Below are 18,234 nucleotides of genomic sequence, written 5' to 3'. Positions count from 1 at the left end.
AATAGGCGTATCAACGGGCTATGGAGATGCCCATCAATAGATATCAATGTGAGTGAGTAGAGATTGCCATGCAACGGATGCACTAGAGCTATAAATGTATATGAAAGCTCAACAAAAGAAACTAGTGGGTGTTCATCCAACTTGCTTGCTCACGAAGACCTAGGGCATTCTGAGGAAGCCCATCATTGGAATATACAAGCCAAGTTCTATAATGAAAGATTCCCACTAGTATATGAAAGTGACAACATAGGAGACTCTATATCATGAAGATCATGGTGCTACTTTGAAGCACAAGTGTGGTAAAAGGATAGTAGCGTTGCCCCTTCTCTCTTTTTCTCTCATTTTTATTTATTCGTTTATTTATATTTTTTTATTTGGGCCTTCTCTTTTTTATGGCCTCTTTTTTATTTGGGCTTCTTTGGCCTCTTTTTTTTCTTTTTCGTCTGGCGTCTCATCCCGACTTGTGGGGGAATCATAGTCTCCATCATCCTTTCCTCACTGGGACAATGCTCTAATAATGATGATCATCACACTTTTATTTACTTACAACTCAAGAATTACAACTCGATACTTAGAACAATATATGACTCTATATGAATGCCTCCGGTGGTGTACGGGTATATGCAATGACTCATGAGTGACATGTATGAAAGAATTATGAACGGTGGCTTTTCCACAAATACGATGTCAACTACATGATCATGCAAAGCAATATGACAATGATGAAGCGTGCCATAACAAACGGAACGGTGGAAAGTTGCATGGCAATATATCTCGGAATGGCTATGGAAATGCCATAATAGGTAGGTATGGTGGCTGTTTTGAGGAAGATATATGGTGGGTTTATGGTACCGGCGAAAGTTGCGCGGTACTAGAGAGGCTAGTAATGGTGGAACGGTGAGAGTGCGTATAATCCATGGACTCAACATTAGTCATAAAGAAATCACATACTTATTGCAAAAATCTATAGTTATCGAAACAAAGTACTACGCGCATACTCCTAGGGGTATAGATTGGTAGGAAAAGACCATCGCTCGTCCCCGACCGCCACTCATAAGGAACACAATCAATAAATAAATCATGCTCCGACTTCATCACATAACGGTTCACCATACGTGCATGCTACGGGAATCACAAACTTTAACACAAGTATTTCTCAAATTCACAACTACTCAACTAGCATGACTCTAATATCACCATCTTCATATCTCAAAACAATCATCAAGTATCAAACTTCTCATAGTATTCAATGCACTTCATATGAAAGTTTTTATTATATCCCTCTTGGATGCCCATCATATTAGGACTAGTTTCATAACCAAAGCAAACTACCATGCTGTTCTAAAGACTCTCAAAATGATATAAGTGAATCATGAGAGTTCATTAATTTCTATAAAATAAAACCACCACCGTGCTCTAAAAAGATATAAGTGAAGCACTAGAGCAAATGACAAACTACTCTGAAAGATATAAGTGAAGATCAATGAGTAGTCGAACAATTATGCAACGATATGAAGACTCTCTAACATTTAATAATTTAATATCTTGGTATTTTATTAAAACAGCAAGCAAATCAAAAGAAAATGACATTCTAAGAATAGCAAACATCATGTGAAGAAGCAAAAACTTAGGATCAACCGAAACTAACCGATAGTTGTTGAAGAAGAAAGGTGGGATGCCAACCGGGGCATCCCCAAGCTTAGAAGCTTGAGACTTCTTGAAATATTATCTAGGGATGACTTGGGCATCCCCAATATTTATCTTTTGTGTCTCCTTAATTCCTCTCATATCACGGTCTCCCTAAATCTCAAAAGCTTCATCCACACAAAACTCAACAAGGACTCGTGAGATAAGTTAGTATAAACCATTGCCAAAACCTTATCATACTCTACTGTAGAAAATCACTAAAATTATTATTCAACATTTCATACTAAATTCCTCTGCATATTTAATAGTCCTATCCTCAAATAGAATCATTAAAGAAGCAAACATATGCAAACAATGCAAACATAACAGCAATCTGCCAAAACAGGACAGTCTATAAAGAGTGCAGCAAGATCCATACTTCCCTAGATCCAAAATTTATGAAAGAAAATTCCCACTGTAGTAAATATATCATATATTAATATGCAAAAGGTTTCAACATTTTATCACATCCTGACTTTTCTAGGGAATTATTGCAGCAGCGGTAAACTTTCTGTTTTCAAACGACAACATGAAGACTTGTAAAATAGGCATAGTAAAGGCTATCAATGCCACTTTTATTGAAATAAAAGATACAAAACATTGTTCTAAATAAAATCAAGCAAATACTAACAAAATAAATTGACTCTCCAAGCAAAACACATACATGTGGTGAATAAAAATATAGCTCCAAGTAAAGTTACCGATGAACGAAGACGAAAGAGGGGATGCCTTCCGGGGCATCCCCAAGCTTAGGCTCCTGGTTGTCCTTGAATATTACCTTGGGTGCCTTGGGCATCCCCAAGCTTAGGATCTTGCCACTTATTATTCCATAGTCCATCGAATCTTTACCCAAAACTTGAAAACTTCACAGCACAAAACTTAACAGAAAACTCGTAAGCTCCGTTAGTATAAGAAAGCAAATCACCATCATAAGGTGCTGTAATGAACTCATTATAAATTAATATTGGTGTAATATATACTGTATTACAACTTCTCTATGGTTCATACCCTCCAATACTACTCATAGATTCATCAAAATAAGCAAACAACACATAGAAAACAGAATATGTCAAAAACAGAACAGTCTGTAGTAATCTGTAGGTTTCGACCACTTCTGGAACTCATAAAATTCTAAAATAAATTTTTGGACCTGAGTAATTTGTCTATTAATCATCTGCAAAAATAATTAACTAAATATCACTCTTCAGTAAAAAATGGAAGCAATTCTCGTGAGCGCTAAAGTTTCTGTTTTTTACAGCATGATCATAAAGACTTCACCCAAGTCTTCCCAAAGGTTCTACTTGGCACAAACACTAATTAAAAAATAAAACCACATATAAACAGAGGCTAGATGAATTATTTATTACTAAACAGGAGCAAAAAGCAAGGAACAAAAATAAAATTGGGTTGCCTCCCAACAAGCGCTATCGTTTAACGCCCCTAGCTAGGCATGATGATTTCAATGATGCTCACATAAAAGATAAGAATTGAAACATAAAGAGAGCATCATGAGGAATATGACTAGCACATTTAAGTCTAACCCACTTCCTATGCATAGGGATTTTTTGAGCAAACAACTAATGGGAACAATAATCAACTAGCATAGGAGGGCAAAACAAGCATAACTTCAAAACTTTAAGCACATAGAGAGGAAACTTGATATTATTGCAATTCCTACAAGCATATATTCCTCCCTCATAATAATTTTCAATAGCATCATGAATTAATTCAACAATATAACCAGCACCTAAAGCATTATTTTCATGATCTACAAGCATAGAAATTTTATTACTCTCCACATAAGCAAAATTCTTCTCATTCGGAATAGTGGGAGTATCATAAGAAACTCGAATACTATAAATTGTTTCCACATTAAAAGAGTAATGTTCAGAAAAGGGGTAATCATAATCATGATAATTTTTATAAATATAATCACTTTTTATAGAATAAGTATCATCACAATAATCATCATAAGTAGGAGGCATGCTATCATCATTATAAATGTGCATATCAAAACTTGGGAGACTAAAAATATCATCTTCATTAATCATAGCTTCCCCAAGCTTGGGACAAACATTAATTGCAGCAAATATATTCTCAAAAACATCATCTTCATCAAATATAGCATCCCCAAGCTTGGGCCTTTTCATATCATAAGCATAATCACTCTCATCATTAATAGTATGGATAGCACCAATAGTATAGCAATTATCATATTCTTCCAAGCAAGTGCCAAAAAGATTTTCAAGATCATAAGAAGTATCATTATCTTCCACAATTATATTTTCATGAGGCACAATAGTAATAGGAGCAACATTATTTGGGATAGATATCTTTTTACCTCTCTTCCTTTTTCTTTTCTTCTTCTTCACCACATCATGTGTGGGTTCAATCCTCTTTTTGGAGCTCCTTATTAATGAGATTGGTTGAATAGGAGGCTCCTCCTCGTTACCTGATTCATCATAAGAAATAATAGGAGGGTATTGGGAAGTCTCTTCCCTTTCATTAGTATTATCTTCATCTTCTATTTGTTTTCTTTTCTTTATTTAGTTGGCAATATAAGGATTTTCAATACAATTCACCGCACAATACATATAAATTTCCTCTAGATCAAAGCCAAGAAGTTTATCACGGGCAAATATTGGAAGATAGTTAGTTATACGTTTCATTTCTTCATAACCCATAAGCAAACTAAGTTCATTATAATGTGCAAGGGAATCAAATCATCACAATTTTTGGACATGATTAGATCATGAAACAATTTGCATCGGATGGTTAAATGACCACCTTCATTGCAAAGCTCACAAGTATGGCCAAGAAAATTTAAATTTTCAGCACAATCATCTAGCCTTTCTTGCAACAATTTAGTTTCTAAGTACTTATGCTTCTTGCAAAATCTATCTTCCCTATTTGGTGTGTACTTACAAACCCAATGCACTCCACAAAAATTGACATGTTTATAGGAGACATTTTGATCATAACTAGTGAATCATCATTAGTACTATGGATATTCAAGGAGTTCATACTAACAACATTGCAATCATGCTCATCATTCAAAGATTTTGTGCCAAGCATTTTAATGCATTCTTCTTCTAACACTTTGGCACAATTTTATTTTCCATCATACTCACGAAAGATATTAAAAAGATGAAGCGTATGAGACAAACTCAATTCCATATTTTCGTAGTTTTCTTTTATAGACTAAACTAGTGATAAAACAAGAAACTAAAAGACTTGATTGCAAGATCTAAAGATATACCTTCAAGCACTCACCTCCCCGGCAACGGCGCCAGAAAAGAGCTTGATGTCTACTACACAACCTTCTTCTTGTAGACGTTGTTGGGCCTCCAAGTGCAGAGGTTTGTAGGACAGTAGCAAATTTCCCTCAAGTGGATGACCTAAGGTTTATCAATCCGTAGGAGGCGTAGGATGAAGATGGTCTCTCTCAAGCAACCCTGCAACCAAATAACAAACAGTCTCTTGCGTACCCAACACTACCAATACAATGGTAAATTGTATAGGTGCACTAGTTTGGCGAAGAGATGGTGATACAAGTGGTATATGGATGGTAGATAAAGGTTTTTGTAATCTGAAAATATAAAAACAGCAAGGTAACTAATGATAAAACTGAGCACAAGCTATATTGTAATGCGTTGAAACAAGGCCTAGGGTTCATACTTTCACTAGTGTAAGTCCTCTCAACAATAATATCATAATTGGATCACATAACTATCCCTCAACATGCAACAAGGAGTCACTCCAAAGTCACTAATAGCGGAGAACGAACGAAGAGATTATGGTAGGGTACGAAACCACCTCAAAGTTATTCTTTCCAATCAATCCGTTGGGCTATTCCTATAAGTGTCACAAACAGCCCTAGAGTTCGTACTAGAATAACACCTTAAGACACAAATCAACCAAAACCCTAATGTCACCTAGATACTCCAATGTCACCTCAAGTTCCGTGGGTATGATTATACGATATGCATCACACAATCTCAGATTCATCTATTCAACCAACACATAGAACCTCAAAGAGTGCCCCAAAGTTTCTACCGGAGATCATGACGAAAACGTGTGCCAACCCCTATGCATAGGTTCATGGGCGGAACCCGCAAGTTGATCACCGAAACATACATCAAGTGAATCAAGTGATATCCCATTGTCAGCACAGATACGCACGACAAGACATACATCAAGTGTTCTCAAATCCTTAAAGACTCAATCTGATAAGATAACTTCAAATGGGAAACTCAATCCATTACAAGAGAGTAAAGGGGGAGAAGAAACATAAGATCCAACTATAATACCAAAGCTCGCGATACATCAAGATTGTATCATCTCAAGAAAAAGAGAGAGAGAGAGAGAGAGAGAGAGAGATCAAACACATAGCTACTGGTACATACCCTCAGCCCCGAGGGTGGACTACTCCCTCCTTGTCATGGAGAGCGCAGGGATGATGAAGATGGCCACCGGAGAGGGATTCCCCCTCCAGCAGGGTACCAGAACGGGTCTAGATTGGTTTTCGGTGGCTACGGAGGCTTCTGGTGGCGGAACTCCCGATCTATTGTGCTCTTCGATCGTTTTAGGGTATATGGAGATATATAGGCGGAAGAAGTACGTCAGGGGAGCCATGAGGGGCCCACGAGGGTGGAGGGCACGCCCCCTACCGCGTGGCTTCCTCGAAGCTCCCTTGACGTGGACTCCAAGTCTCCCGGGTTGCTTTCCTTCCAAAAATAAGTTCCGTGAAGTTTCAGGTCAATTGGACTCTGTTTGATTTTCCTTTTCTGCGATACTCTAAAACAAGGTAAAAACAGAAACTGGCACTGGGCTCTGGGTTAATAGGTTAGTCCCAAAAATCATATAAAATAGCATATAAATGCATATAAAACATCCAAGGTTGATAATATAATAGCATGGAACAATCAAAAATTATAGATACGTTGGAGACGTATCAACTCATGAGGAGCGACTTCGGTGACACGCATCTTCACCTACCTAGACGCTTCTTCAGCAACGGTACCAGGTGACATCTTTATGGTTTGTTCAGTTGGGGCGCCCCTCGGGCAGTATTATCCCCAAGCTGCATGGGTCCGTCCTTGTGGCATGTATCCTTCCTGCATCTATCAGAACTGGCTCTACCTTCGATCATTAGCTGGCTTATGATTATCACTTGTTTGCCTGGTGCTCTATCGCCCTTCGCGGCCTCCCCGCACTGCTGACCCGCATCTTGCTCATCCCGCAATGGGGGCTACACATGCTAGCACAGTGCTTGTGCTCGGGTCCGTCCCTGCAACGTTGAGAAATCTGAGAGATTGAGCTCTGGCTCACGGCCTACCCCGCGCACGTCACCTCACTAGGTCCTCAGTGCCTTCATCTTCTTGCAGAATGATCAGTGGCGGGACAACAAGTGTGGTCATGCGTTGTGTTCTTCTCCATGGACTAACTCGCAGGAACCCCGAGAGCTTAACTATGGAAGGGCCCTACCGGCCGCCCCTTTTTCCATGCAATTCGCTTGCACGTTCAAGTGGGGGCTCCTAACCACCACGCCTTAGGATTCCCTACTGGCTCTCTAGCCCTCACCCCCTGGCCTTGACCACGGCATCGCGACCTGGCACACCAGCGGCGGCTGAGCCTCGCTCGAGGTCCGGGACCTGAGGAGGTAGAGCACCTAGATGAGAGAGGAAAAGGGGGAGGCCGGCATGATCCCTACCTAGAAGCGCCACCTCTAAGGCATGACAAGACGGTGCATGAAAGCACAATTGCTCCCTGGGTGATTTTGGTAATTAATGACAACATATTTTTTATTGGACTAATATTTTTATCTAGCATATTACAGATAGTTCAACAAAGGCGTGGCATGGACAAGAGGATGTGGAACCCCTTCAAGAAGCTAAGGACAGAAGATTGGCAAAATCTCAAGGCTCTTCATTTCTATTTTAGTGATCCAAGATCACATTGAGTCCATAGGAAAGCTAATACTATTAAAAGGGGATGAGGTGTTTCTTAATGGCTTGCTTGCTCAAAGTGCTTAGTGATATGCTCCAAAGCCCTCAACCACTTTCTCATTTCCACATATGTCCCAAACCAAAAGTCAAACTCGGCCCCACCGATTTGATCTATCAGGCGCCACCGGGCTCACTTGACATAGCCACTGCCAGAAACCCTAATCAATTCGATCTCATCGATGGGACCTCGGTCTGACCGAGATGGACTTGCAAACTATCTATTGCCTGTTGCAATCATTTCGGTCCCACCGAGTTTCCCTTACCAACTCTCTGTCTGTTTATTACCAAAATCGGTCCCACCGAGTTTGTGTAATTGGTCAAACCGAGTTAATGTCTTACCCTAACCCTAGCACATCGGTCCCATCGTTGATCATATCGGTCCCACCGAAAAACCTATTGTTCACATTTTGAACTGAATCAGTCTAACCGAGTTTTACTATTCAGTCCCACCAAGTTTGGTAAATTGTGTGTAACGGCTAGATTTTGTGTGGAGGTTATATATACCCCTCCACCCTTCCTCCATTCGTGGAGAGAGCCATCAGAACGTGCCTACACTTCTACTACTCATTTTCTGAGAGAGAACCACCTACTCATGTGTTGAGACCAAGATATTCAAATCCAACCACAAGAATCTTGATCTCTAGCCTTCCCCAAGTTGCTTTCTACTCAAATCATCTTTCCACCATATCCAAATCTGTGAGAGAGATTTGAGTGTTTGGGAGACTATCATTTGAAGCACAACAGGAAGGAGTTCATCATCAACACACCGTCTATTACCTTTTGGAGAGTTGTGTCTCCCAGATTGGTTAGGTGTCACTTGGGAGCCTCCATTAAGATTGTGGAGTTGAACCAAGGAGTTTGTAAGGGCAAGGAGATCGCCTACTTCGTGAAGATCTACCCAAGTGAGGCAAGTCCTTCGTGGGCGATGGCCATGGTGGGACAGACAAGGTTGCTTCTTCGTGGACCCTTAGTGGGTGGAGCCCTCCGTGGACTCGCGCAACCGTTACCCTTTGTGGGTTGAAGTATCCATCAACGTGGATTTACGATAGCACCACCTATCGGAACCACGCCAAAAATCTCCGTGTCTCCAATTGCGTTTGCACACTCCAATCCCATCCATTTACTTTCTTGTAGCTTGCATGTTTTACTTTTCGCCAATCATATACTCTTGCCATGCTTGCTTGAAATGTATTGTGAATGCTTAAGCTTGTGTTAAAACTCCACCTTAATCTAAAGAATTTAAAAATTGCTACTTTTCTTTGTTGAGGGTCTAATCACCCCCCTCTAGACACCTCTTCTCGATCCTTTTAGTGCACAAGGGAACCGCCGCAGGCTAACTAAGATAAGTCACCCATACACATCAGCATCAACCTCACGACCTAGTCCCTCGACCCTCGCAGCCTCGCTCGGGCAATGTCGCTTTTCTTTTCGCCCTTTGGGGAGCTGCTTACACGCCAAAGGGAACCTCCTGAGCATCGTGCCTCAGGAGCTCTCACCGGACCTCGGGCCGCTCACTTCCTGGCTTTGACCATGGCATCGCGACCTGTCATACCAGCGGCGGCTGAAGCCTGCCTGAGGACTAGGTCATGCCGGCGTAGAGCACTAAGCTGCCACGAGAACGAAAAGGGGGAACCGTGCCGGAGTGGGATACGCAATTTCAACGCAAAGTTAAGGAGGATAGCATTAAAACAAAAGCTTTATAGTTCTTTACATACCCCCACGGGGCTCGTAACATTCCGCGCAGGGAAACAAAAGAAGAAAACCTCAAAGGACCAGGCCGCTGGGTATCACCGGCGACGGCGACGCCGAGCGGACGTCGCTGCCGCGCTCCTGGCACGGCGAGAGCTCGGCGGCATGTAGTTATCATCGCTGGACTCTGGAGAATCGCTGGGCTCGAGAGAGTCGCTCGATTCCCAGGAGTCATCGCTGCTGCTGGAGGAGCTTCCGGCAAGACCGGAGGCGGGCTCGATGCTCATGGCCGCGCCATGCGGGCTGCTTCCCCCAGGGCAGCACTCCAGCCGTCAGCCCTCCTCATCAAAGACCTTGGAGAACAATGTGGAGGCGCCATCGTACTCAAAATGGATGGCGAGGGCCCCTTTTGGGTGACAGGCATGGGCGACCTCGCGCCCATCCTCGGGTCATGAAGATGCCGCCCGGGGGGACGACCTTGAGCTCCGCCCCGGTAGCCAGGCTGCAGCACCCGGCGTGCTACAGCCATAGCTCGAGCGGCCCCCATGGCAGCATATCCTCAGCAAAGAACCGCGGGAATTGGATCCACGTGCGGGCGGCATTGCCGCCCACACCGCGAACTCACGCGAGGAGCCCTCGGCATGGGTTTGCGGACCGACTGGCCGCACAGCCCTAGCCTGGCCACCGTGGTCGTGGATCGCACGGTGTTGGGCACTGCTGCCCTCTCCGGAGCCCTGCGCATGGGCGTACAGAGGGAGCGGGAAGCCAGGCAGAGGTCGCTCGTACCAAGGTCGCGTCACGTCTGGCCTTTCGCCGGCATCGCGAGGGCGGTTAAACCTCTTCTTCCGCAGAATCGGTTCAGACTCCACCTGAGGGGCCTTTCCCTTTTCCATTGTGGAGAACCTCCTAATCGGTGCCATGGGAGCTATGGCAAGACGGCAAGACAAGAAAGAAGAATAAGATTAAGCGGGCGGTGAGAAGACGGAGATGAGCAAGAGGGGCTCCACCCCTACCCACAATTATAGCCTGAGGGAGGCCAACCACCGGCCTCCATGATCCCACGCAATGATGGTTTTCTCTGCATGCAGCGGAGTCTTGTCAAGTCAAATGGATATCGAGGCAGCATGGGGAAGCGGATGTCGGTGTCAAAACCGGTGGATCTCGGGTAGGGGGTCCCAAACTGTGCGTCTAGGATCGATGGTAATAGGAGACGGGGGACACGATATTTACCCAGGTTCGGGCCCTCTCGATGGAGGTAATACCTGATGACCCACAAGTATAGGGGATCTATCGTAGTCCTTTCGATAAGTAAGAGTGTCGAACCCAACGAGGAGCAGAAGGAAATGATAAGCGGTTTCCAGCAAGGTATTCTCTGCAAGTACTGAAATAAGTGGTAACAGATAGTTTTGTGATAAGATAATTTGTAACGAGCAACAAGTAACAAAAGTAAATAAGGTGCAGCAAGGTGGCCCATTCCTTTTTGTGGCAAAGGACAAGCCTGGACAAACTCTTATATGATGTAAAGCGCTCCCGGGGACACATGGGAATATCGTCTAGCTAGGTTTCATCATAATCATATGACTCGCGTTCGGTACTTTGATAATTTGGTATGTGGGTGGACCGGTGCTTGGATGCTGCCCTTACTTGGACAAGCATCCCACTTATGATTAACCTCTATTGCAATCATCCACAACTACAACAAAAGTATTAAGGTAAACCTAACCATAGCATGAAACATATGGATCCAAATCAGCCCCTTACGAAGCAACGCATAAACTAGGGTTTAAGCTTCTGTCACTCTAGCAACCCATCATCTACTTATTACTTCCCAATGCCTTCCTCTAGGCCCAAATAATGGTGAAGTGTCATGTAGTCGACGTTCACATAACACCACTAGAGGAGAGACAACATACATCTCATCAAAATATCGAACGAATACCAAATTCACATGACTACTAATAGCAAGACTTCTCCCATATCCTCAGAAACAAAAGTAACTACTCACAAAGCATAAACATGTTCATAATTAGAGGGGTATTAATATGCATATAGGATCTGAACATATGATCTTCCACCAATTAAACCAACTAGCATCAACTACAAGGAGTTGATGGAGATTGCCGGACTTGGAGACAAGAATTGGATACAAGAGATGAACTAGGGTTTTGAGATGAGATGGTGCTAATGAAGATGTTGATGGAGATTTCCCTGTCCCGATGAGAGGAGCGTTGGTGATGACGATGGTGATGATTTCCCCCTCTGGGAGGGAAGTTTCCCCGGCAGAACAGCTCCACCAGAGCCCTAGATTGGTTCCGCCCAGGTTCCGCCTCGTGGCGGCGGAGTTTCGTCCGAGAAGATGGATTATGATTTTTTTTCCCATCGAAAGACTCCATATAGCAGAAGATGGCCACCGAAGGGCCACCAGGGGGCCCACGAGGTAGGGGGCGCACCCCCCACCCTCGTGGGCAGGGTGTGGCCCCCCTGGTGAGTTTCTTGCTCTTAGTATTTTTTATATATTTGGAAAACATCTTCCGTGAAGTTTCAGGACTTTTGGAGCTATGCAGAATAGGTCTCTAATATTTGCTCCTTTTCCAGCCCAGAATCCCAGCTGCCGGTATTCTCCCTCTTTATGTAAACCTTGTAAAATAAGAGAGAATAGGCATAAGTATTGTGACATAATGTGTAATAACAGCCCATAATGCAATAAATATTGATATAAAAGCATGATGCAAAATGGACGTATCAACTCCCCCAAGCATAGACCTTGCTTGTCCTCAAGCGAAAAGCCGAAATCGAAAAATATGTCCACATGTTTAGAGATAGAGGTGTCGATAAAAATACAATATGGACATGAGGGCATCATGATCATTCTTAGAATAGCAACTCATATAATTTGTGTCATATGATCTCTAATGCTAGAGTAATAATTCAATCACAATATCAAGTATGAATCATAAACTTCATTGAAAACTAACAAACTACAATCTCAGTCGTTGAAGCAATTGCAATTTATCATAACATAGGAAAGAGTCAATGTATAAGAGCTTTTCAGCAAGTCCACATACTCAACTATCATATAATCTTTCACAATTGCTGACACTCACGCAATACTTATGGGTATGGAGTTTTAATCGGACACAGAGAAAGATAGGGGCTTATAGTTTTGCCTCCCAACGTTTTACCTCAAGGGTAATGTCAACAGTAATAGTTCATGAAAACTCACATCCAATTAGCCATATATACCAGGATCTTACCAACATATTGTGCTTGCCAAAGGATAAAATGTAAAAAGGAAGGGTGAGGATCACCATGACTCTTATGCAATGTAGGAGATAAAAGTAAAAGATAGACCCTTCGCGGAGGGAAGCATAGGTTGTCATGCTCTTTTATGGTTGGATGCACAAAATCTTAATGCGAAAGAACGTCACTTTATATTGCCACTTGTGATATGGACCTTCATTATGCAGTCCGTCGCTTTTATTTCTTCCACATCACAAGATCGTATAAAGCTTATTTCCCCCACACCAATCAATCATACATATTTAGAGAGCAATTTTTATTGCTTGCGCCGATGACAACTTACTTGAAGGATCTTACTCAATCCATAGGTAGATATGGTGGACTCTTATGGCAAGACTGGTTTAAGGGTATTTAGAAGCACAAGTAGTATCTCTACTTGGTGCAATGAATTTGGCTAGCATGAGGGGGGAAAGGCAAGCTCATCATGTTGGAAGATCCAAGACAATATAATTTATCCCTGTAAGAAAACATAACCCATTACGTTGTCTTCCTTGTCCAATGTCAACTCTTTAGCATGTCATATTTTAATGAGTGCTCACAATCATAAAAGATGTCCAAGATAGTATATTTATATGCGAAGACCTCTCTTCCTTTATTACTTCCTATTAATTGCAACGATGACCAAAACTATGTTTGTCAACTCTCAACAACTTTTATTCATCATACTCTTTCTATGTGAGCTCATTACTCTCCATAAGACTCAAATGATCTCTTTGTTTCTTTTTATTTCTTTCTCTTTTCTTTTATTCATCTAAGATCATGGCAAAATAATCAAGCCCTTAACTCAACACTAATCTTTATTATATAGCTCATGGACTCGATTACATAGAAGGATAATAAAGCAAAACTCACAACTAGATCACACTAAGAACTTCTATTCTACTAGATCAAGATATTATCAAAAGGATCGAACTAAGGCAAACGGTAAAGATAAAAGTGATGGTGATACGATACCGGGGCACTCCCCCAAGCTTGGCAGTTGCCAAAGTGGAGTGCCCATACCAGATACTCAATTCTTCTTTGTTGGTGGAGAAGGTGGAGTCGTTGACGATGGACAGTCGCACATCGAGCGTAGGAGGTCTTCTAACTTGTGGATAATGCCCTTGAGTGCGATGATATGCTCCTTCAACAAAATATTTTCACGTGTGAGATACTTATTTTGTATACGAGCTAACTCGATCATCTTGAAAGATTCGATCTCAGTTGGGGTGAGAAGATTGTGATCAAGTTGAAGGATGTCTTCTGTTGCCGAAGCTTGGTCCTCCGTGGCCTTCTTGATCCCTTCATCCTTGTTAGTCTCCATGGGTTCTTCTCTCTTCAGCTCTATCTTCATTAGCCAAGCATCATTGCCCTCATGGTTGGAGGAGGAGGGAGACGACATAGTGCCTGGCCTTGACAACCCTGGAAGAAAACAGCTCGAAACAAAGACAGGAGATTTTTGCATGATACGGGAGTCAAAACCCCCCGGGAGATTATATAATGAATTTTTACCGACCAAAATACGTGTCGTGTACGAAAACGGAGTCCGGAGAGCACACGAGGTGCCCACGAGGTAGGGGCGCGCCCAGTAGGGTAGGGCGCGCCCTCCACCCTCGTGGAGCCCTCGTGTCCTTCTCGGACTGCTGCTTATTTTTCTATTTTTCTAAATATTCCAAAACGGAGAAATATTGCCTTAAAAACTGTTTTGGAGTCGGTTTACTTACCGTACCACATACCTATTCCTTTTCGAAGTCTGAAACATTCTGGAAAGTGTCCCTTATGTATTCCTTCGGGGTTACGGTTTCAATAACATTGGTTTCAACATTTATGGGATTACCTGAGATATAATGTTTGATTCTTTGACCGTTCACCACCTTCGGATTTGTGCCTTCGAAGTTGTTGATATTTATGGCACCGGAACGGTATACCTCCTCGATAACGTAGGGACCTTCCCATTTAGAGAGAAGTTTTCCTGCAAAAAATTTTAAACGAGAGTTGTATAGCAATACATAATCACCTACATTAAACTCACGCTTTTGTATCCTTTTATCATGTCATCTTTTAACTTTTTCTTTAAACAACTTGGAATTTTCGTAGGCTTGGGTTCTCCATTCATCAAGTGAGCTAATATCAAATAACCTATTCTCACCGGCAAGTTTAAAATCATAATTAAGTTCTTCAATGGCCCAATAGGCCTTGTGTTCTAGTTCGAGAGGTAAGTGACATGCTTTTCCATAGACCATTTTATACGGAGACATACCCATAGGATTTTTATATGCAGTTCTATAGGCCCATAATGCATCATCAAGTTTCTTGGACCAATTCTTTCTAGACCTATTAACAGTCTTTTGCAAAATTAATTTGAGTTCTCTATTACTCAATTCTACTTGACCACTAGACTGAGGGTGATAAGGAGATGCAATTCTATGATTAACATCATATTTAGTAAGCATTTTACGGAAAGCACCATGAATAAAATGTGAACCACCATCAGTCATTAAATATCTAGGGACTCCAAACCTTGGAAAAATAACTTCTTTAAGCATCTTAATAGAGGTGTTATGATCAGCACTACTAGTTGGAATAGCTTCTACCCACTTAGTAACATAATCAACAGCAACTAAAATATGTGTATAACCATTAGAGGAAGGAAAAGGTCCCATATAGTCAAAGCCCCAAACATCAAATGGTTCAATAACAAGTGAATAATTCATAGGCATTTCTTGACGTCTACTAATATTACCAATTCTTTGACATTCATCACAAGATAAGAAAAACTTATGGGCATCCTTGAAGAGAGTAGGCCAATAAAAACCAGATTGCAGTACCTTATGTGCAGTCCTATCTCCAGCATGGTGTCCTCCATAAGCTTCAGAGTGACACTTGCGTAGGATCTGTTCCTGTTCATGGTCAGGTATACAACGTCTAATAACACCATCTACTCCTTCTTTATAAAGATGTGGGTCATCCCAAAAGTAATGCCTCAAATCATAGAATAATTTTTCTTTTGCTGGTATGTGAAACTAGGTGGTATAAACTTAGCAACAATGTAATTAGCATAATCAGCATACCATGGAGCAGTATGAGAAGCATTTATGACATTTAATTGCTCATCAGGAAAGCTATCATCAATAGGTAGTGGGTCATCAAGCACATTCTCTATCCTAGACAAGTTGTCTGCAACGTGGTTCTCATCTCCTTTTCTATCAACAATATGCAAATCAAATTCTTGTAGCAAGAGAACCCATCTAATAAGTCTAGGTTTAGCATCTTTCTTTTCCATAAGATATTTAATAGCAGCATGATCAGTGTGAATAGTTACTTTAGAATCAACAATATAAGGTCTAAACTTATCACAAGCAAATACAACTGCTAAGAATTCTTTTTCAGTAGTAGCATAGTTTCTTTGAGCATTGTCTAGAGTTTTACTAGCATATTGAATAACATTTAGTTTCTTATCAACTCTTTGTCCTAGAATAGCACCTACAACATAATCACTAGCATCACACATAATTTCAAAGGGTAAATTCCAATCAGGTGGCTGAACAATAGGTGCAGAGATCAATGCTTTCTTAAGTATTTCAAATGCTTCTACACAATCATCATCAAAAACAAATGGTATATCTTTTTGTAATAAATTAGTCAAAGGCCGAGAGATTTTTGAGAAGTCCTTAATGAACCTCCTATAAAAACCGGCATGACCAAGGAAACTTCTTATACCTTTGATGTCCTTGGGACATGGAATCTTTTCAATAGCATCAACCTTGGCTTTATCAACTTCAATACCTCTTCCAGAAACTTTATGACCCAATACAATACCTTCATTAACCATAAAGTGGCACTTTTCCCAATTGAAGACAAGAATAGTTTCTTCACATCTCTGCAAAACTCGATCAAGGTTGCTCTAGCAATCATCAAAAGAAGATCCATAGACGGGAAAGTCGTCCATGAAAACCTCACAAATCTTTTCACAAAAGTCAGAGAATATAGCCATCATGCATCTTTGAAAGGTAGGAGGTGCATTACATAAACCAAAAGGAATACATCTATAAGCAAAAGTGCCAAAAGGGCATGTAAAAGTAGTCTTTGATTGATCTTTAGCTGACACAGGTATTTGAGAGAAACCAGAATAACCATCTGGAAAAGCAAAAATGTGTATGTTTAGATAATCTTTCTAGCATTTGATCAATAAAAGGTAAGGGATAATGATCCTTTTTAGTAGCCTTATTTAAATTGCGGAAATCAATTACCATCCTATAACCTATAATAATTGTTCGAGGAATCAATTCATCTTTATCATTAGGAACAACAGTAATACCTTCCTTCTTAGGGACACAATGGACAGGGCTTACCCACTGACTATCAGTAACGGGATAAATTACACCTGCCTCAAGGAGCTTTAGTATCTCCTTTCTTACCACTTCTTTCATTTTAGGATTCAACCAGCATTGATGATCACGAACTGGTTTAGCATCTTCTTCCATATTAATTTTATGTTGACATAGCGTCGGACTAATGCCCTTAAGATCATCAAGAGTATACCCAATAGCAGCATGGTGCTTCTTTAGAGTTTTCAATAATCTCTCTTCTTCATGTTCTGAAAGGTTAGCACTAATAATAACAGGATATATGTTTTTCTCATCAAGATAAGCATATTTAAGAGTATCAGGTAACTGTTTAAGCTCAAACACGGGATCACCCTTGGGTGGAGGAGGATCCCCTAGGATTTCAACAGGTAAATTGTTTTTCATCATAGGTTCCTGTTTAAAGAATACTTCATCTAATTCCCTTCTTTCATTCATAAACATGTCATTTTCATGGTCTAGCAAATATTGTTCTAAGGGATCACTAGGAGGTACGGCAACAGAAGCAAGAACAATAATTTCATCCTTACTAGATAATTCTTCTTCACGGTGTTGTGTACTGAATTTAGAAAAATTAAATTCATGAGGCATATCATCTAAACCGATAGTAATAACATCTCTTTTGCAATCTATGGTAGCATTAAAAGTGTTTAAGAAGGGTCTACCAAATATAATGGGACAAAAGCTATCTTGTGGGGAACCAAGAACAAGAAAATCAGCAGGATATTTAGTTTTCCCACACAAGACTTCAACATCTCTAACAATTCCCATTGGTGAAATAGTATCTCTATTGGCAAGTTTAATTGTGACATCAATATCTTCCATCTCAGCAGGTGCAATATCATGCATAACTTCTTTGTATAAGGAATAAGGTATTGCACTAGCACTAGCACCCATATCACATAAGCCATGATAACAATGATCTCCAATTTTAACAGAAATAACAGGCATGCCTACTACAGGTCTAGGTTTATCTTTATCATGGGGTTTAGCAATTCTAGCAGTTTCATTATAGAAAAAAATAACATGCCCATCTATATTATCAGACAAGAGATCTTTAACAATAGCAATATTAGGTTCAACTTTAACTTGCTCAGGAGGTGTATATGTTTTAATATTGCTTTTATGAACCACAGTTGAACCTTTAGCATGATCCCTTATCCTAATAGGGAAAGGTGGTTTCTCAACATAAGAAGTAGGAACAATAG

The sequence above is a fragment of the Triticum urartu genome, chromosome 2 (assembly GCF_003073215.2).
Source record: "Triticum urartu cultivar G1812 chromosome 2, Tu2.1, whole genome shotgun sequence".
Taxonomy (NCBI): Eukaryota; Viridiplantae; Streptophyta; class Magnoliopsida; order Poales; family Poaceae; genus Triticum; species Triticum urartu.
This window is presented reverse-complemented; position numbering follows the sequence as displayed.